Source organism: Struthio camelus, chromosome 1 (assembly GCF_040807025.1).
Source record: "Struthio camelus isolate bStrCam1 chromosome 1, bStrCam1.hap1, whole genome shotgun sequence".
NCBI lineage: Eukaryota > Metazoa > Chordata > Aves > Struthioniformes > Struthionidae > Struthio > Struthio camelus.
The window spans coordinates 106905940-106927915 of NC_090942.1; the positions used below are offsets into that span (position 1 = coordinate 106905940).

Here is a 21976-nt window from a genome sequence, read left to right on the forward strand (position 1 = left end):
CCACCCTGTGGTCCTCCCAGGGCCGTAGACTCGGCCAACATTTAATATTTCCTGTGATTTGCACAGGTCTGCTTGGAAGGCTCACAGCTCGTGAAGCTTTCTCGAGAAACTGCTGTTATCTGTCATGCCTGGCGAATCAGAAATGTCTTGTTCTCCTAATTTTCATCTACAGACTCAAATGACCTTTTATTACCTCTTTTTAATGCTTTTCCAATATTTTGCAGAAGAACACTGTATTATGTTTACAGCACATGTGTTTTTTATGAAGGCGTATTGAACTTATGTCAACAATTCATACATAAGCAGCGCAAACTTTAGGGCACTGGAACACAAACCCCTGCAGAAATGGCACAATTCAATACCTCAGTTTGGGTGAGGAAAACTGTGCTCAAAATGATCAAATTCATACAGACTTTTATTCTTCCTCTCAGAAGGAAGCATGGTGCTGCATTTCCCTCCTGGAAGCTTTGTTTTTTCCCTGCAGCGCCATAGAGAAATGAGAGGCTTTTCATACAGCAGGGAGGATGGCAGTCACGGTAGTCACAGCTGAGTGGTGTGCAGCACTGTGCCTCCCTCTCCATGTGGGGCAGAAGTTCACCAAGGAATGGCAGAGGGTAGCTATACGCTACCAAAGTATTTTCCAGAATTTGCCTGTTTGTATGTCATAGCCAGGAGCTGTTTCTGCAGCTCTCTACCTCTTACAACCTTCAACCTTCTTTATCCTCTCCTCTTCCTACAAGACCTTCCCTTAATTTTTTTTTCTCCCCCCCCCCCCCCCCTGCTTTGTGGTCCCTGACCAGACTTCAGATCCTTAAAAGTTCTGCTGCTCCCTTTCCAATTCTTGACTCAGAAATTTGTCAGGTATTCTAGGCTGCTGCTGAGAAAGGATGGAAGTGGTGATGGAGCGGGGGAGGGAAGCAAAAGTAGGAGACCGGGGAGCTTTGAAACAGAACAAATTAGTTATTGTGCTGATTTCCATCTCCATGGCAACAATAAGGCAATGTTTTCCCCTCACTCTTGGAATTCCACTTCTATGATCTCACCCTGAGCTGAGCTGAGCCCAGGGCTCAGCCTGGAGACAAGCAGGACAGTGCCATCCGCCGCCCCTTCTTTCTGTGCAGGGACGTGCAGGGTCCCGGTACAATTTTGAAGTGATGGAGGGCTGTTGGGGAGAGTGGTGAGAAGCAGAGAAAAGACTGCTGACTCATGCAAATCCACTGGCTATCGTTACACAGAGGGGTTGGTGCTACCATGAGGTTTGTCACCAAGGAACAAAAGGGTCATGTTAAAACGGCAATGGCAGTTCGCACAGTAGGCAACAATGTTATTTATTAGAAAAATTCTTGCAGAGATCCTTCAAGAATATGAGGCAATATTACTTTTTTTAGGTGACCTCCCCCTAGAAAGACCCTCTTGCCTTTGAATGTTTGTATTGTCTTTACTTTAAATTTGGCTTTTTATCATCTGAAGGTTTGCACAAACTGCATAGCAAAAATAAATAGACTTCTGCAATAACTGTTCTAAACACGAAGCATTAATAGTGCTGAGACTATGATTAAAGCAAACGGAATATCTTAAAACCTCTATTCATCTTTAAATAACTTGCCTGGGTAATCTACCTCATAAAAGGTATAGGTAGCTGAAAGCTCAGAGCACTGTTCAAACTGTGAAGCAAAGTACTATCTCAATTGCATTTTATCCTGTATGTGCTATCTTGGTAACCATGTCTGTATTATATTGAGTTTGTTTTTTAACTCTAATGGTGTCGTCATACTGAGTGAGAGAAGGTGAGGAAACCTGTGAGGAAGAGATTTTTTTGATATTCTGCAAATGGAGGTGCCCCAAGGTACGTTGTTCAATGGTTAATACTGTTATGTCATTTGGAGCATGCCGGAGGGCAAACTTTGAAAAGGAGTAAAAAGCATTAAGAGAGAGAAGAAAATGCTGCTGTACAGATGATGAAATAATAGGCTGTTTTCAGACTGACACATGTTGAAGAGCTGTACTTTTCAAGTCTGGACACCTGCTTGAGAAGAAGGTAGGAGCAAAAGTGGCCAGGAAGCCTCAGAACTGCTTTCATCTGTAAACTTCAACTGCTGGGGGAAAAAAGTGAGCTAGCAGCTCTTTGGTTAGCTATGTTAGAGTTGAACACGTTCTACTGGCAACTTTGGCTGTCCTTGAAGCTACGGCTGGAGTCCTGGCTCGAATTCCTCGTGGCTTGGCTGAGAACCATTGCAGGGGGCCACAAAACATGGGAGCGTGGTGGCAGCCCTCCTAGCAAACTGCCAGTGCAGTTTGGAGCCAAACCAGCACCTGCTTGGAGCTTTTCTGTCCACGTTCCTTGACTTAGCTTTCAGTAGTGGAGTATCCAGATGTATCCCTCTCAGCCAGTGGCCCTGCTGGATGTATACCATCAGGCCTGGTGGTATGCTGGCAGCTAGTACTGAGCACTTTTATTTATTTATTTTTTTAAAGCAGATTAGTACTTGGATTTGCTCAGGGTTTGATGCTGCAACCTTGAGAAAACTATGTTGTTCTGCAGTTGGAATACATCTGGCTACGCAACGGTATTTAAAATGGAAATGACAACCGGCCAGTGTTACCTCACAGCAGTAGGAAGTTCCGGGTAAGCTGAGAAAGCAATGAAGGGTGGGAATGCTGCAGGAAAGTTGATTCAAAATACAAATACATTCAGTTGTTTTCCATATCAACTGACTTTGAAGTTAAATTGATAACCCAATTTCAAGCAAATGTTCCATTTCACCCAAAGCATATACTAACTATATGAATTTTATCATATGGACATGAGGCATTTTAATTTAGGGGGAGAAAAAAGAGAATAAACTTAACCATCTTCTACTTCCTCCACTCCCTTCTGTCCCTGCCTTCTCCCATATTTCAGTCACCCATACACACATACAAGTCTTAATACTCAAATTAGAGACTTTCTTTTCCTCACACGTTTAGAGCCTACTGCGTACATGTAGTTTCCAGACCTATGAGTGGGCTTGATGTACCATCAGGCTGGGACGTGTTAGGAGCTAATTCTGGGATGTGTGAGTGTGGGAATTGTCATGGAAACACAACTGATAACCACAAAGAATAAGAATAAAAATTCCAATAGGAAAACAGGCTATGGAGGGTTTCTATGATGTTGCTGTGATGTTGGTCAAAACAATTTTAAAGAGAAAATGATTCTGAAATTATTTCAAAGGAGGCACTGTACAGTGGGACTCCCTGACAAAGAAAGTCCTTAGTAATAAACAGAAAGGGCACTTTTAAACTCTTTTTTTTTTCTAGTTATGTAAGGACATTAGGTTGTCATTCTTCGAGACCCTACTAATGCAATAAAATTTGTGGAGTCAGCTTCCCCTCTTATTGAAACTTTGATAATTAACTTTGTTCAGAAAATATTTTCTCACTGTTTTTCTTTGAAATGGCGTAAGGGGAGTGTTGAATTAGCCCACCACACAACAAGCCACTAGTCTTTTAATATAGTTTCCTAGGCAAACGGTGCTTACAGGATCATGTTGTCTATCAGTCCGCATTAGTTCCTTTTGAACTTATTGCCCAGTTTTAACTACATTTGCCAGACAGATCAAGAGTTCCTGTACCTTTTGTGAAAGCATGCTGCCAAATAGACATAAGGCAAGCCTCTGTTAATGGGAAGGCCACAGCATGTGTTCAACTGTATTGTTAGACATTACAGAATCCATATGAGGGGGAAAAAAGGAACAAAAACTTTTGTAGGAACAAGAAGTACAGGAAAGCAAGCTTCAAAAGTTTCCCTGCTCAAAGAACTTGTGAGTCACTGTACTAAGCTCTATGATGTATGCAGTTTTAATTTTATAATTCTAATCTGTGTGTCAATGTTTCAGGGATGAAATGAAATTGATGATATTGAAAATCACCAGTGAGTCAATACTGCTGCATGCAGAAAAGATAGAAGTCTCACAAAGATCTGCAGAACCAGCTGTGAACTTCTTGTATCACACTGCTGGGAAGGAAGAGCGGTAAGACTGAACCACCATTCGCTAGTTCTCATTCTTTAAACTTATTCCTGGCTATACAAGAAATCAGACACATCTGTTGCATGGAGGCCTCCAAAACTGCATGCCCTGTTTAAGGCTGATTTGCAATTCTTTTGCATGTTGTCATGCCACAATCACAGACTGAACAACCTTGAACTAGAAGCCACAGGGAAGCTCATCACAAGATCTGTCAAGATGAGCAATGTATGCGTGGCCCTCATTATTGCAGAGTTCAAGTACCTCTCACTTTTTAACGTATTTATCTTTCTAGCACTCTGTTAAACAGGAGAATGCTACTCATCTTGCCCTGTGGGTGAGGAAAGTGAGACACAAGGAGACTCAAGGATGAACCTTTGCAATCTATTAAAACTTCCACCAGCTCAAAAATGACTTTACTATTTCCCAGCTCCAGACAAGCAACCACCAGGCATTATCACAGAATACAGCCCAGTTCCTTCAGTTTTGCCAGGGAAGAACTACCCAAAATACTCTGAAGCCTGCTTGCAGACGTTAACAAGGAAGTTGCCCAACTTCTAGAGTAATAAGGCTGGGGAGAAAACTCCAGAATCGGCAGGTCCCTCACAGCCTGCATGCAGTTTGTGCTCTCCTCTCGCAGGAGGTAGCAGCAGCTTTTGTGCTCCCATGAGGCTGGTTTCCTCAGCGTGGTGCAAGGGGAGAGGCAGTTCCTCAGGCAGCGTGGCTGTACACTGCTCTGTAAGTCAAACTGCCTGCTTTCAAAACTCCCTTCGCAAGCAATGCTGCAGTCAGCACAGGTCATAAAAGGGTGGTGGTGGCTTGTGTGTGTGCTGGAGAGGTAGGCTGGCCAGTTCAAATAAGGGTTAGCTGTTACAGCGAATGTCCACATATGGCCCAGTGCCAGAGTCTGTGGTACAGCCTCCTTGTTTCATACCGAGGAATTTGAAAAGCCTAATACTTTTATAATATTTATAATATTTTTTGTTCATGTATTTCTCTAGTTCTCATGGGGACCTTTTCTCTACCTCCCATTGGCTCCTTCAATCACATATATAAAAAAAACAAGATTTAAAAAAAAAAAAAAGATAAATGCGTGTATACAAAAAAAACCCAGATGTGGTCACTGAGTACTTAGATCTAACTGGAAATCTGAACTGCAGACAAACAAAAAGTAAAGAATAGGTAGCTGGCTAACCTTTCAAAAGTCAGAAACATCTTCTGAATTACCACTTTAGCTCTTTCCTTGAGAACGTTATCATCCCTTTGATCTAAATTGGATTGAATCTCAGCCAGATCATTGCAATGTATGAGTGGCTCTCCTCTAGATGCTGGAGATGAGGCACTTGCCTGAAAGCTAGGTGTGACACTGCTCACTCACAAAGGCATGAAATGAGAGAGGTGAGGACAGATGCCTGTAGTTCCCTCTGCTATAGGGGCTGAAGAAAGACTGAATTTTACTTTCAGGGTAAGTTTTAGAAGGAGGCAAAGAGACAAAGAAAGGTTATATGCCTCCCCTTCTTTCCCCTTCTCCACCCTCAATCAAAATTACCTTTTCTTCCCTGGCTGAGAGGTAGCTGCGATCTCAAAAGAAGAACAGATCTATCTGCAGGGTCCCTCCGGTCCTCCGGGGTATTTTCTTATTCCAGCTCGGCTGTTCCAGAGTTGGCAACGGTTGTAGGCAGGAAGAAGCGAGTCTGATGAAAAGAAACAGGGCACCAAATTCTTACTTGCTGAAAACAAGTCCAATGCTTCTTGCTCCTTACTCTCACTGATTCCTACAATGCTTAAAAAGGCAAAATATCCGGTGCTAGCATTTGTTTGACAGGTGTTGTGACAGGAACCGTGAGGGGCATGGTCTTTTCCCATTACCACCAAAAGAGGCTTTCTGTTTCAGTCAGGATGAATAAGTCTTTATTTCTTGTCTTCTTTAATTACTTCATTGATTTATTAAAATCTTTATTTTTATACTCCTAATATCCTTGCAATGCTCAGAGGTCAGAGATGAGTGACTCATACCTTCAGCTGTACAAGAGTAAACCTCTTTAACTGAATGGCTTAATTTTCAGGCTAACCATGTAATTTTATCATTTCTGAAAATGATACATGCTTTTCTGGATTGAATGAATGAGTTTCTAGAAGGTAAATGTGTTTGGGCTCAACAGACAAAAAGTTCTATGCTAGGTTACTGCTGAAAAATTATGCACAATATAGTCTCAGTAAAAATGAGAAAGTGAAGTCAGTCAGAGACCACAGGTGTAGAGTAAGTATAGCAGCGGTCATAGGTGTACAGTAAGCAGAAAACACATCACAAAATGATGACGTTGCAAAAGTAGTTCTCTCAGGAACAGTTAATGGTACACAAGAGTTGGCCACACCTAGAATAGATGTCAAATTTTGAACAATTGATTTTATAAAAAGAATTAGCAGAGAAAAGTCAGAATTGAATTTATAGGAGAAGTAGGTTCTGATGAATTACATCAACTCCTGAGGGTTTACAGTGCTCCTTCATGTGAAAATATATGTTCATCCTATGTGTATTTTCAACATCTCTCTCCATCAGCCTCCCTTTAACTTCAAAAATTCAGTGCAACAGTATGGAACCTACCTAGATTCTCATGCTACCTCCACCAAGGCACCTCACACTTCTAATAAAAAGTAAAGATCTATGTACTTTTCCCTCATTCTCTTCCTGGATTACATCTCTCTCTGACACGTGTTAGAAGTGGGATTTCAGCAGACGGATGCATCCAGGTCAGTAATATACCATTTGCTTTCTCATCCTTCTGCATTTTAATCCTGTTTCCATATCAAGATCATGGGACTGTTGATAAATTATGGCAAAATCTGTTTTTCCTAATATTTCTATATAAAGCCTATTCTCGTGAATTTTCTGACCGAGGAAGAAGTAAACATTTTCTAAACCGCTAGATGAAGTTAATTTTGTCTATTACAAGCTAATATTCATGTTTCAGTGGTCTGAAAGTCAGTCAGCATCATCACTATATTACTTGGGAAGATGAGAGGCAAACTCCCTGATCTACTACACCATCCCCGCATTTGTCCATAGGCAGGTGTCTGCTCTCTTCTCTGAATCAAAAAAGGGAACTCAACAGCCACTTCTGCCCCTCACAGACTGTGAGTAAGAAACAGGAGATGCTGCAGTACTAGCGACTGCATAAGTACTTTGTGGAAGAGGAGCATCTCAGCCTGAGTGTGTAGTGGAAAGCATTTGCCGAAGAGAATCAGAACTCACTCTCTCCTTTCTCAGTTGTTCTCTCAGGATATGTCTAAATACACCAGATATACCTGTTTCTTGCAAGTGATTTACATGTATGCAACAGAGACACCATACTTCTAGTACATTGCTTTTGCCTTGTTTTTCATGTGTTGCATGAACAAACAAGTAGGTTTTGAGAAAGATTAATTTAATGGGATTTTCTGCAAATATGCATTTGGAAAAAAAATTTGTTGCCAAATGGATGTTTCTGTCCTCGTTTGGGTTTAAGTCCAAAAACGTTGAATGCTGTATCTCCTGATTTGCTTTTGTTTGCTTTTACTCCAGTAGAGGTCAGCTCTGCCTGTGTCCGCCAGTTCAAAGTGCGGGTGCCTGCATACCTAGCAACACAAAGCGCTGATTTCTTCCTACTTTGCCCTCACAGTTTCCAACCAAAGCCCATCTCAGTCCTTCTTCTTAAATGGGGGAAAAGGTGCTTTGAACAAAGGTCTGCTACAAAGGTTGGCAAGAGTGCCCTAACAACTTGCTTAGAGAGCCGTTCTTGCTGCTGTTGTGTGGCTCCAAGCCTGTTTAAGAACTGCTTGCAAAGTGCAACTGCAGGAGGGCCAGAGACCAAAATCTCTCTCTGCTGCACGTGAGGTTAGAGCGTTTTCCTGGAAACTGCAAGATGGGAGCCCCTGAAGAGCAAGACGTTATGTCTAGAAAGCGCTTTCTAATCACTGAATTATTAGGAAAAAAGAATTACTGCCATCTTTTTGTTACTCTCTTCCTTTACTGCCATATCAACACTGTTAAAACTCTGTGATCAGAAATGTTTTGTCAAGATTTGTTTTGGCAAAATTATTTGGGTATATTCAAAAATTTTTTCGATCTCTTTAAATTGCATCATTTTGGAGAATTTATGGCTCACAGCAAACTTTTTTTCCCCCCTAGTTCAATCAATTACAGTTGTTCTTCATTGTTAGCTCTCCAGAATACAAATGCGGGTAAATGTTTGTGTTTTAACAGAATGATGCAGAGTTCATTAAACGACTGAAAAAGGCATGGGGAACAGGAGTACTCTCCGTCTGTGTATCGTAAATGTTGGACTTGTTTATGCTGTGTGTGTGTGTTTGTGTGTGTGTATAAAAGTGTGTGTGTGTATGTATTTTTTTTGTATGTGTGTATCTATGTAATGCAAACTGTTCAACAGAGAATATAAATCTTAATGTCAAAGCTCAATGTCAGGCTAGGAAGATGCCAGCAATTTTGTGGTACAGCCATGATTTATACGCATGGGGTAATCAAAACTAACCTTCCCTCTGCCAAAAAAGAACCTGCCTGAAAAACCCACAACAGTATAACATGCCTTTCAGTGTCAGAGACAAATTCAGAAGTGCCATGAAGAAAATAAAATAGTGTGTGAGAGAGCTTGTTTCCTGTATGAATCTCTACTCCACTGTAAATTGCACGCAGTTTCCAAAAGGAGAACAAGGCTACAAGTTCCCTTCCCACCCAGTATAGTTCTCCTTCTATTGTTGGTGTCACTGCATTTTCTCCATTTTCTCTAGAATTCTAGCATCCTAAAACAAAGCATATAAACCATAAGTCTTTGATTTATTTATTCCAAAAAAGTAGCTCTTTGATTTTCAGAATATCTGAAAATATCTCAAATTCTATCTGCAGAAGAAACATGGGTATTCAGTAGTCTAATAGAAAGTCATTGAAAATCTTCTTTTAAAAAAGGGTTTTTTTGGTCTATTTAGTTAAGTCAGCTGAAATTTTCCTCACTTTCCTCTGTGGTAGATCTTTCTTTAATATAAGAAGTAATAATATATAAGTCTTGAAATTCTCAAATAACTTAGCTTCCTTTCACTATGTGAAGTAAATCACACAGCCATGTGGTGTAATATTCATCATGATCCCCTGAATTCCACATATTTTTTGCTTTATTTATCAACCTTAATCTTTACATGTAAGCAGGTATGATGGTTAAAGAGCTTAAAAGACCTCATATGCAAAGTACAACACTCACTGGGATACACCAGCAACTGAGCAGGCAATGCAAAAGAACACACATGTTGACTTACAGAAAAAGCTTTATGGTTTTAAACATTGAAAAAGAACTTAAAAAAAAACCCTTTATTAAAATTTTCAGAGTAACATGGTTATTACAATTGTAAATAATCTATAAAAAGACATATTTCCATGTCTGACAAGTATTTGTACATGAAAATAACAGATTCTGTTATTTTCCCATAACAGAATGAGTTCTTGGTACTCCCCTATGGATACTGAAACCAGAAAGGCTGCTGGGACTGAGAGGAGTTCTTGGAAGGCTCAGCTGAGACTACACAATTTTATTCTCAAAAACACTGAACAGGAAAACTACCTTTTTTTTAAAGAAAAAAAGTGTCTTCAGGCTTGAGATAAGATGATTAAATTAAAAGCAAAACTTTCTCTGTATTCCCACCTGTACCCTGACAAAATGCTAATATGGCTTACTACAGAATGGCCCAGCTATTTTACAGAAGAAAGAAAGGTAAACCTTGTTTTCTCCTGAAGCTTCAGACTTCACAGACCCTGGAGCTGCACTCACGTAGCAGTGCTGCTACATAACTACTTGCTATTACCATGCTGCATGCACTTGCCTTATTAAAAATGGGAGAAACCGAAAAGAATTCACCTAGCCAGGTCAAATCTTCTCAGCAATGAAGGCAGAAGTGAATTTTGCTGCCACAGGCAAGGGAGACTAGGCTGCTCCCGCTGTGGCAATGGTTCAGAGTGGATGGTTCAGGTAGAGCAGTAACGTGTTGGGTTTGCAGGTCCTGGACCTCTTCTCTCAGCAGTAGCTGCTCTCCTTGATTGCATGTGCTCTGGCTCATAGCAGCAACCCTGATTTAACAGAGCACCAACATAAGCAAAGCAGACAGCAGGCACATGCTCATTCCCCTGTTCATTGCAGCCCACTGCCCTAGCATCTTCCTTTGCCTCTGGTTAGAGATAGTGGCTGAGTCCAGGCAGTTTTGGTGATTTTGCTTCTTTTCTGTGTTTTCTGCTTTTGATGTGACTTTTCCTTGAATCTCCCTCGCAAACCTATGGAGCTAATAGTTTTGACGGCAAGACTAGGCTTTGAACGCTTGCAGAAGTACAAGTTTAAATACAGAAAGTTGTATGAATATTTGATTAAAGGAGCTCATTTGGTGTTGTCCTTAACTCACCATATAGCCCTGCAGCAGTTCCCCATTGCCCACAGGCTGGGACATGCTCTGGTTTAACAGAAGAGTTAAATCCCCTTAGAACCTTGGTCCGAGAACTTTTCTGCATCCTGCTCTGCCCATTTATTGCACTAGGCATACAAATGATTTTTGTCTGCAGCAGGGTGCCAGAGCACTGCTACCAAGCAGCGATAAAGGAATAAATGAATGGATACAACTCACTATCAAAGCATGTAATAATTTGATGCTGGGTGGGGGCAGAATGTGTTTTTGAAACTACACGGTTCTATTCTTTGGTTTAACATCCTTCAGTTAACATTTTTATTTTCTAGTTTTTAAGCATCAACATGCATTTCACATTCTGAACCTAAACAAATTCTTTCACCTAGTCAATGGAGTCTGAGGGCTGCTCTTGCCAGTGACAGCTCCTCCCACTCTTTTTTTCCTTGCTGTCCTAGCTGGTTTCATAACCTAGCCTTTTCTTACACCTTCTTTCCTTTTCCCACTAGTATCCAAGGAGGAAACGGTGTTCAAATACTCAGAATTAGTGTTCATGGTAGACTGCTGAACATTTTTAAGATGTAGTTTCCTCTTTTCTTTTTAAAGATTCTAAAGTTATTGAAGCATTCAGAATTTCTGCAGTTGTCATTAATGATTGACATGCTTTAGAGACTTTCGAAGTTAGAAATTAATGACTGTTTTTCTCAAACTAAACATGTCTCACTTTAGACAGAAACCTTCCATGTAACCGGTGATGTGTACCACTGAGACAGCAGCTGCGCATGGAGGATGATATCTGAAAAAGCCCCAGGAATCTCACTATAAATCTACCATCTGGTTTTTCTCATTCATATTTTCCACACTTTTTCTGGTGCCTTTTTTGAATCTAACTTCTGCATGTTAAAAACGGGTGAAGCTGCAGTCCAGCTATGTATCGCTTTTCTTTGTTCTCTTAGAGAGATTTAGCAGTTTGAAATAACTAAACGTGGCCTGCTTGTTTCTGACACATGGTTATATGTAACAAGAGATGACTGTAGCCTAACAAACTGCTAGGAGAACAAATGAATAGTTTAAGTACAAGATCAAGGATAAGGCTAATGAGCAGCAAACTTGACTTGCTACTGGAGAGTCCAAGAATGAAACATAAATGCACTGAAAAGAGATAATTAGGGTGTACCAGCATGGTGAACATGCACTCAGCTGTGTGTGTGTGTGTTAGTGCTGCTGTAGCTGCAGCTTCTTGGAATGTCATATGAATGTTAAAGAAAGTAAGTAAAGTTAGTTTCCTTTTTAGCACTTGTTTTTTGTTTCTCCTATTGGTGTCATCTGTTACAGGTTTATCTACAGATAACAGTTTAACGGGTGAACTTAAAAAATATATATACACAGGGCTGTTGCTGCTGATTAAAGGTTACATAGCTAAATGTAAATGACACTTGGTTTTTATATGGCTGTAGTGAATTGAGAATTCCGATATGAATATTAAATCATGCCAGGATATAATATATACATAACTCAGACATTGTGCTTGCTCACTAGAGATTGTACAACTGCTTCACCAAAGAGCAACTCATTTTCCAGAAAACTGTCAGCTTTTGGAAAGTTCCCCCTCTTTGCTTTCGCTTAGGAATCTGGATAGCCCACCACATAAAGGTACTTACTGCCAGTATGGAGAGTCATGAGCAGACTCTTCACTTAAGGCATCTTTCTTTTGTCTTGGAGGAGATTGGTTGATTTGCTCCAAAACATGGCTCAGGAACAAACTAGCACTGATGCAACTTGGACAATCAGGACATAGGGACTTAAGAGCAAATCAGGGAAGTGAGAGTATAGACATATCCATAGATCCTCATGGTTAATAGAAAATAGTTTCTATTATAAACATAAACATCTTAAAATATTAACTAAAAGTTGGGGGGGGAGGGAACAATAACCACCCTTGGCTTTTTGTCTAGATGAAAGAACATAGACATTTTATCTTTTCTAAAACAGCAGAGGCCTTTTGTGCCACTGGCAGCTGTCAGTCTTCAGGAAATTTCATAATAAGTCCTATAGTACAGTCCTTGAGAAGAGTGAAGGTTGGCTAGAAGGAAAAAATTAAAAGCTTTCAGTAAAAGGCCGAGTGAGAATGAGCTTAATTTACAACCTTAATATATTTTTTTTGGTGCAGAAGTAATGGTAATGATGCCATTATGTTGGGAAAGTCCAATGTGGAATATTGTTTATGTAGATGCACACATTAGGGAGGACAGAATGGAAGTTGTTTCCCTAGGAAAGAAATCAACAGCCTTAAATGCAGCTTTTACAGAGATCAAAATTATATTAACCTTCCAAAAGTTTGACTTCCCTGTTTTCTTGAGTGGAAAAATATTTTGTTTGCTTGTTTCATCAGGTAGATTTGGATTTTTTTGAATGTCATTGTATTTCTCATATCTTCCTCATAATTTCCTACTGCAGCAGGAATCAGGTCTCCTGGATAAAGGAGAAGAAGCAGATTTATACATCTTAACTTTTCTAAAGCTTCTCACACCATCTTTCATGTCTTCTTCATGAGCAGGCTAGTGAGATGTGATCTGGATGAAACCACTTCAGGAGATATGTAAAACAGACTAGGAACCTTACGTAGGAAGTAGGTATCCATGGTTCACGGTCAAATGAAAGGACAAATTGATTAGGTCCTTTCTGGGTCTGATCAAATTCTGTATTCTCCTTACCAGCTTGGAAAATGGAACTGAAGAATGCATTTACTGCATTTGCAAAGAGCATGAAGTTCAGGATGAGCGCGTGTACGCCACAAACCAGGAACAGGATTCAAGAAGACTTTGACAAACTGATCTAACCTCTCCCTCCTGGATGGACCTTGGAACCAGGCTGCAGCTGGGTCTCCAGCCCTGTCCCTGGCCTCATTTCCATTGGCTCCTGGCTGGACTCCTAGATCCTCCCAGCCCTGGTTCATCCTCTTGCCGTGCCTGGGGCTGCCGATGGACCCCATTACCAGCACCCGGCTCAGACACTGCAGGGCTGTGCCTCGTCACTGAGGCATGGACTGCGCTGGGGTAACCCTTGGCTCCTGGCTCGTCCTCCCCTTGAGAAGCAGCTGGTGCTCGCTGCTCCTTGCCATGCCCAAATTCAGAATGTAGAGCAAATGGCTACGTAGCATTTCTCCAAAAAGGATTGGCAGCTTACGATGGTCTGAACATGAATGAACCCATGTGTTAGTGTATACTGGGACAGACCTCTCTGTCTGGTCATTCCCCATCTTATATTTGCATTCTTTGTTGTTCCTACCTGAGAGTAATCCTCAGGACTTGTTCTGTTGAACTTAATTTCTTAAATTAAGTTTCTAAAACAACTTTTAATTCTAATTCAACTGTTCAACCTATATGCATTCCTCCCCAACCTTGTATCTCATACACAAATACCAAGTGTTCAAATTATTCCCTCAGCTAAACTATTTATAAATAATTAAATTAACTGATATTAAACACCTAATGAAAACATTGAACCGTACCCAGGAGAGTCTCTTGGACAACCACAAGTGGTACAAGCCTTGAAACTTGACAGAAGTTGTAATAACAAGTTATTGACACCTATTTTCCAAGTAAGGTTTTACAGCCAGAGGTATACTCTCCTAATAGTTTCATCTAAGCCACATTTCCTGCTTTTTGTTTGTGGCAATGTTAGAACACTGTCTTGTACTTACTAGGATTTATTATACCAGCTGGAGAGAAATAATATGATAACTGATTGGGCTGCATCTGTAAACAATACTGGATGTGGTCCAAGCTTGCTGAAATCCTCTAGTGGTTGAGCTACCAATAAACCACAGCTCGAAATTTTTCTCAGAGATCAGTCTTTGATAACAGACCTCTTTGTTACAGTTTTGTCCTGCTTCTCTTCAGTGACTTGGCGAAGCAAAATTGCCACCATGAGTTGGGAAACTTCTACTCTGTGGGCTCTGTCACTGCCTACTAAAGTGGTCTGTTCAAGCTATTCAGATCTTTTGTAATCTAGTACAAAGTTAAGGACTAGAGTCAGTACTGATAGCTATTTTTTTCCCTACATTAAACTTCACAGATAATCTTACGCTTAGTATAAATGAACTGAATAGATCTGATGCTAAAAAATCAATGGTGTTTGCGCACAGATAAAAAGCCAGGGACGTTTTTACTTTTCTTTCAGAGGCAGGATCACTTGTTCAATAACAGATTCAGTTATGATCTGAATCTATGCATCCGGAGCCTTACGAATATCGTTATGATACAGAAATCATCTGCACTTAGAGCTGGAAAATATTTGTTTTCCATATATTGCAGCAGCCCTACCATATGCATTATGTACACTGGCTTCCCATCTGGGGAGAAACAACTGATGCAACTATTCTTGCTGCTCACACTGATAGTTTTACAGTCAGGGCAGTGTCAGTGCATTTTTGGTGACTGCAATCAACAGCAGGTGAGAAAGTCAAAAGACCAGGAACTCAGACAGCTGAGGATGAGAGCACCTCACCTGCAGTCCAGCTGCTGTGAGGTAAGAAAGAGTGAGACTGGGTGGGAAAGACTGGGAGAAGGTGGGAAGGGAGAAAAATGTAACATTTAGGTCTGCCATTGAGCTGTTCTGCTGACCCTGTGAGCGATTCACGGAGCACTGTGTCCTCTGTCAGAGGTAGGAAGCAATAAGCAGGGAGTATTTGTCATTCCCATCCACAAAAAAAAAAAAAAAAAAGACTGAAGCCAGCTTTTCTGCTCTCCTCATTCGGCTACTGTAAGAGTGAACTGCAGTCAGCTCTGGGAGATAAGTGCTGTTATGAGGAAAAGGAGTGAAATTTGATTAATATGAATGTTAATTCCCATCACTGTGAAAAAAGGGGAAGAGTATCTGACTGTTGTCTGCTTGCCCAGAATTATGATAGCGACATGACTACACAGTTATGGGTACAGTAGTTAAGAGTGGATAAACACTGTTTTGAAGGTCAAAAGTTTCTACAATTGTTACAGTTCTGATTATGATTTATAGCTGCAGAGGTGAGAAGTTCTGATCAAGTGAGGAGAAACCTGCCAAATGCAACCACACTTCAATGGGCACAAAGTATCCTTTGGAGAAGTTCCTGTTTCTTCTTTATCATAAAACATCCATCAAACTCTAATCACCTCTTATTGCTGCGCATGCAGGAGCTTTTCTTGGTTAGATAAGCCAGTTTAGTCCTCCACCCCAATCTGTCCAAAATCCATGTCTGGATCTGATCTTTCTGTGACTGAAAGGAGTGCTAAGGTAAAAGCTACAGGGTGGATTTCCTGTCTTGTCTTATTTTGGTTTTCCTTTCTGCCCTCCTTTCCTCTTTCTCTAGAAGGTCACATCCCTATGTTCCTTCATAATTCATGGTAACATTGTACTCATTTCAGTTTGTGTATTTGGACTCTACCAAGTTGGTATACGTGTTTGTGAAGGTATGTGTACACACACAGACACACAAGACACAGACACAGACACACACACACACACACACACACACACACACACATACACACACACACACAAGCAGATAGCTAGATCACCTTAGCCCCTTATTGCACCTCACAGCTTATTTCTTCAAGACTGTCACTGTCTATGCAATCCAATATTCCCTTGGCAGGGAATGATTTTTTCTTTAACTATTTAGCACCTCAGGCATAATTGCTGTGTTTGCTAGTGGGCCAACTGACTTTCTAAGTTCTTTCTGAGTGCTTTGCCACTTCTTTATGAAGCCTTTGTTTGTATTTTCCACCATCAACAAAGGACCAGTTCAGTCAAAGCCTGAAACAGTCCCACTGTCACTGAACATGGTAGAGTAATGCTTTCTTGCAGTGCACACTGAATTAGTTGATGGCAGACCATCTCTCAGGAGTAATAGTCAAAGAATTTAATTCAGGTGGCCGTTTCTTCACTGCAGTAAATCCTATCTTAAACTGACCCTGCTTGCCCTTCAAAACAAAACTTTCAAAGTTCTGCTTGTACTTTGACAGTAAGAAACAATATTTAAATGTATTCCACAAGGCTAGCTTGTATGCTAATATAGTTTTTTTAAAGGCAAGATTATAAGGAGTGCTTTGCAGAAAGTCTCTTCTTTGTGTATGAAGACAGAGACTTGGGAGTCTTTTGCTCAGGCCTTTTGTGGTGCTGAGCTGCTGATGCTTCATGGTAGAACAAGTAATGCTTGTTATTTAAAGCTAACTATCCACCCTTCAGTCTCAGGCTTCCTGCCTTTCTCCTGGCAGAAAACCTGCAAATACCTGCGTAGACATGTACAGCTATAAGAGTCAAACATGAATGTCTTAAGTCTTCAGCTTCTGAGCAAGTCTCCCATATCAGGATCTGATACACTCCTACTGTTGGCAAGGGCTACTCAAAAGCATTAAATCAATTCTTACCCACACTCAAGTTTGGAGGTCTATGTCTGCATACTTTACCACACTCCCATGTGTGTTTTCCTCTTCCAGGAACTGAAGGAAGACTGAAGGTATGAAGAGAGTTTGAAGGAAATGACCATCAATTCTGTTCTCTTGCTCTGTCACTGATTTGTGAAGACCATCATGAAAGTAACACTTGAACTTAAATATACATTATATATATTCCCAACATGTTCTGAAATATAACCTCATTTTAATTAAAATGTAAAGTCTATACACTGAAGGACTCACTCGTCTGACAGGAGCAGTTGCCATGTACAACTGTCCCACCATGGATTTCAAGTGTCAACTGAAAAAAATACTTTACTTTATCCTTGTATTGAAATTTCTACAATTTTATTACAATTGCAAACACGACATAGTACTGGAGGGCAATATTTTGTCTCATATATATAATTAGTTGGCAAAAAAATATAACGAGGGCAAATATTTTTGATAGAATCAGTTCTTCACACAACAGTTGCTGAATAATGGATCACATTGACTGCTCTTCCTTGCCAAATGCTATGACAAAGTAAATGAGCATTTTTTAAAAATTGCCACAACAATTGAAGTTTGAATTTGAGCATCTCTAACCTTGGTTTGCAATCATAAATTATACAGATATCCTACAGGCAGGAATGTAACATTAAAAAAAATTAAATGCATGAAAAGCTACAACCCATCAAACACTGAAAATGCTATATATTATACACCTAACATCAATCACTTAGGATGCTGTAGCACAAGTTGCATCCAACAGTTTCTATAGTTATCCCACAGGTTAAATGTATACCCACAAGTGGAGATTTAGTTATTTAAAAGACAAAGGTATTAAAATTGGTTTCAAGTACTAAAGTAAGTTTCTTTTTCATTTTGAAGCTATCTAGTATTTTTTTTTCTTTTCTGTTTTTTTGGAGTGACGCGCTAATACCAAGCACAAGCTACTGAACCTGGCAGTAGGTGAATGGGGTTTTTTTTGTTTGGTTGGTTGTTTTCTTTTTTCTCCCAATGAGTAGTCTAAGGAAACTAGGGGGAAAAGTGTTACTCTTTCCGTTCAAATAACTTCAGCTGTAACTTCTAACAGTTATGCATCAGTAAGTTATAAAGGAAATCTGAATTTTAAATAATTGTTGTCCCTTCAGCACTAAAATAGTGGTATGTCACTGTCAGATGTGGAACTGGCACAAAATGCCATGAGCATCTGAGAGATATCATGTGCAGTATGAGTCTTGTTTGTCTGTAATCCCAGCTCTAGTGAAATCTTCAGTACTGAAAAGTCAAATTGTCCAAGCAGCGAGTGCCTCTTGCCTGAGTGAATTCAGCTAGCCCTTTCATTTGCTGTCTGGATAAAAGGCCAGGTTATTTGGGGCTAGCAGAGGGGAAGGAAGAGAGAATGAGGAAGTCGACTTGCATACCTACAGCCTTCACTGAAGGCAGTGTTAACTGCAGATGCAAAAAACTTCTGGGAAAAATAAAAACATCAGAGGCTCAATTAATCTCTTCTCAAGCAAGCAGAATTTCTGATTTCCTAAAACTCTATTTTAGTTATTGTATTTACATTTCTTAATGGCTTGGGGCTCATTACAATTTTTTTTGATAGTATTAACATTTCAGTCTCCATAATTAAAATGAAGAAACTTTCAGATATTTATGATAAATTGGTCTTGCTGGACTTTTGGCAGAAACCATGCCAAAAAAAAGGAGCACTTTTCAGATGAATTGCTATCATGTTTGTGAACATTTGGTAATTGGCGGAGGACAAGCGTACCAAGAGTAGTGCGCTTGTAAGCGGTACCTTAAAACAACCTGATGTAAAGGTCCCTGCTGTACATTCTGTGCTGTTTGGACAGTAATAGTCCCTGGAGTTATTAATGCTTTGAGCAACGTTGTTGACCAGCCACTTAACCATTCAGCCTCTCTGAGGTGGTTTCCACTTGTCTCTTACGTGCAGGAGAAACAATGCCCTGACTACTTTGATTTTTCCCTCTTAATGCAACACTGCAGAAGGATAGTATGAGGTGTTAGCATGCAACAGTTCTTATGTTTGTGAGCAAAGATAACCTCTACCCTTTAAGGCAAATATTAGCTTCTTGGGTCAACAGATCTTAATATTTAGCAGAATAGAAGTAAACAACTAATGCATAGTCTATCCTGAATTATTCTCTATTTTCCACAATAATGAGGTAAATGATGGGTCAACATAAGTTGTCACATTAGTTTAAATAGAGGTGTAATCACAGCAATCAGCAATTTAGATCAGAAACCTATACTAGGAGCTCTGAAGGGAACTTGAGGTCCCGTCTTTTCTCTTTGACTGTAGAGAGTAGCCACCAAGCTTAGCTCCCTAAAATATGTGACCAAGGCTAAGTGATGTAAATCTCTTTCTACCTTTCCCCACCATTGTTTGTAGTCCTCTGTGGCTCAAAACCTGGAATTACAAGTACTGTGCGTGGCCCGCTAGCACACTGGTACACGTGTTTGTGCAGGAGGTATTCATGCACATACACGTATAGGCAGGCAGCTAGATCAATATACGAATGACTTCTCTTAATTGATTTTGTCTCTTCCCTTTTCAAGAAGTTAAGCACTACAGTGTCTACACTAAGCTCAGTTTTTTTCTGAGTTAAACTTGGAAGAGTTTAGCTCACATTTTGCAACAAAGTTCAGGTCAGTCATTCTTACCAGCTATGCAACTAACACTTTCCTTTTCCCTCATTTTATGAGAAGAAGGTAGTCTTTCCTTTGTGCATGCACTGGCGTTTTTTAACTGATCGCTCATTCTTGCTTTCCTCAGGTAAATGTCTTGTGGGTTAATACTCCAAGTGAGTGAACAGCTAACACTAAAGAGCACAAACGCCTATGAAATCATGATATATACCAAAGCAAAGACATGTAATCTCCTAAAACTTGGTTTTCATAATGCACAGAAAGCTTAGTGTTGCCTAGTCTCATAAAACATCCCTCTACTACAGTCACTGTACATAACTACTAACATCTCAAACAAAAGCCTACTGGATTAACAAACTATACAAACTGTACAAGCTATATAAGCTGTAGCATGTTGCTGTTACTTAAGTGGAAAATAAATAATCACATTGCTGAAAAATATCAGTTGATTGGTTTTCGTGACCTTGTTTTGGCAGGATCCACAAGCTGAATTTGGATGGAAACAGAAGGTAATTCACTTGTTACCATTGTGAACTGAAAAGATTCAAAATCTACTTAGATTTTCAGATGTGAATGACAATATACAAGATCAATCGGCATACAGCATTACATGTGTGTAGCAAACACGTATCTATGCTGTATTAGGTGACATTGGCAAAAATCAACCTAAGGAAAAGCAAGATCAAAGTGATGCTGCCATATGAAATCTGATATACGTTCAAGTTAACAAAAATAAGTAAATATATTGGCAAAACTGGTATGAACCAGGAATATTTTCACCCCTTTGAGCAACTTTAGGGTGAAGCAGAAACTGAGTTCTGGTCCGTCACCAACCCTAACGATATTTCAAGTTCTCCAACAGCACAAGAGAAGCTAATTAACAAAAACCCGAAGGATCATAAAACGAAGCTAGATAAGCCATAAATATCTACATATATAAACACACAACGAGTAAGATAATGAAAAGTAAGCTAGATTTACCGTTTTAATTATCCAAGTGGGGCTTTTTTTTTTTTTTTTTTGGAGGTACGTCGGGAGCCGGGTTAACAAGGACTGGTCCGTGAGCATCAGCAACGCGGCGGCCGGAGGGCGAGGGGCAGCCCCGGGGCCACCGGGCGCTCCCGGCTGGCGGCGGCCAGCAGCGGCGCAGCCCCCGCCGCCGCGCCGGGCGGCTCCGCCGAGAGAAAATCACTTCCCAAGGCAGCCACGACTCCCTCCGCCACGTTGGGGGACGGGGATTAAAAAAAAAAAAAAAAAAAAGGAAAAGAAGGAAAAAAGAAAAAAAAAGGGTTAAGGGAAGGGGGAGGCACAAGCCGGCCGGCAAAACTCCGCCGGCGCGGCGCAGGCTGCGCCTCCGCGCCGCCCCGGCAGCGGCTCTCGCCGGCGGGCTGCTGGCGACGCGACCCGCACCCCCCCGTCCCCGTCCCCGTCCCCGTCGCCTCCGCCGGCCGCGCAAGTTGCGCGCGTCCCGGGAGCCGGCGCGCCGGTGGAGCGGGGCGGAGCGGGGCGGCGGCGGCGGCGGGCGGTGCGGCTCGGCCCGGCCCCGCTCCCCGCCCGCCGTCGCTGCCGCCCACCGCCTCCCGGGCTGGTGCCGCCCACGGGGCTCGCCCTGCCGGGTCGTGGGGTGGCTGCGTGGGGTGTGTGTCTCGGGCACCCTGCCCGTGGCGTTAGCGGGGCAGACGGCACCAAGCCGGGTGGGCGCCAGGCGAAACCTTGCACCCGCATCCCTGAGCCACCCGACGGGGTGGTGCCCGCCAAGGTGGACCATCGCGTCTGGCGTGGAGTCTCGCCGTCTCAGCCCTCTGCCGAGGAGATGGACCTTCCCCCCTCCCCCCAACCCCTTGGCCCTGTGCGGTGCTGCCTGGCACTTGTGCCACCTTCCCGAATCTCGGAGTCAGGCACCGACTGGGAGGAACTGCACGAGGCCCCGGGGAGGCACTACTGTGTCCCAGAGTTTGGATGGAAGGCTTGCTTCTCTAGCTTTTTAACCGTTTACAGTCTAGGCCTTTTGCCCAAGGTGGAGGGGGGAGGTGAGGAGGGTCTATATTAAGCATCCGTACTCTGTGGCATTTTGGAGCCTCCGAAGCACCTGCTCTTGGAGGAGAATGTTACCGTCCTCTGAAATGTTATGACTGGGTGGGGAGGAAGAGATGCTGGGCCGCATGCAATGCAGTGCAGAGGTGGAGAAGCATGTGCTCAGCTCTTCTGTAAAGGCAAAAGACTGGCTGGCAGAGCAGTATATCTGGATGAGGAGATTTTGAAGTTAGTGATACCTTGCCACTTCTCAGACGGTTTGGAGAGGTACCTGAGCTGCTGACCCAGGGCTGAGCCCCAGGCACAGCTTAATCACAGCACCCACCAAGTCACGCACCCCTTCCGCGTCTTTGGGTGGACCCTGGTGCTGGCCCTGCGCCCACCATTTGCCGCAGGATCATGTTCCTC

At 41.7% G+C, this 21976-nt stretch overlaps 1 protein-coding gene and 1 long non-coding RNA gene across 5 annotated transcripts in view; one reads left to right on the top strand and one right to left on the bottom strand.

Moving 5' to 3' along the window:
* HTR1F (5-hydroxytryptamine receptor 1F) overlaps positions 1–20710 on the bottom strand; it is a 134642-nt gene extending 113932 nt beyond the window's left edge. For all 3 annotated transcript variants that reach the window (XR_011134957.1, XM_009682689.2, XM_009682690.2), the window contains exons 1-2: positions 20516–20710; positions 5557–5701 (exon numbers count right to left, since the gene is read on the bottom strand). The gene's annotated coding sequence lies outside the window, so the exon portion shown is untranslated. The remainder of the gene's footprint in view (positions 1–5556; positions 5702–20515) is intronic.
* On the top strand, positions 793–19953 carry LOC138061288 (uncharacterized). Of its 2 annotated transcripts, none has more exons than XR_011134960.1 (3): positions 793–4013; positions 6568–6758; positions 16916–19953. It is a non-coding gene; the product is annotated as an uncharacterized lncRNA (long non-coding RNA). The 2 variants fall into 2 exon arrangements; XR_011134961.1 differs by lacking the exon at positions 16916–19953 and having other exon boundaries at positions 793–2626; positions 3879–4013; positions 6568–7767.
* Positions 20711–21976: the final 1266 nt, after the last annotated feature.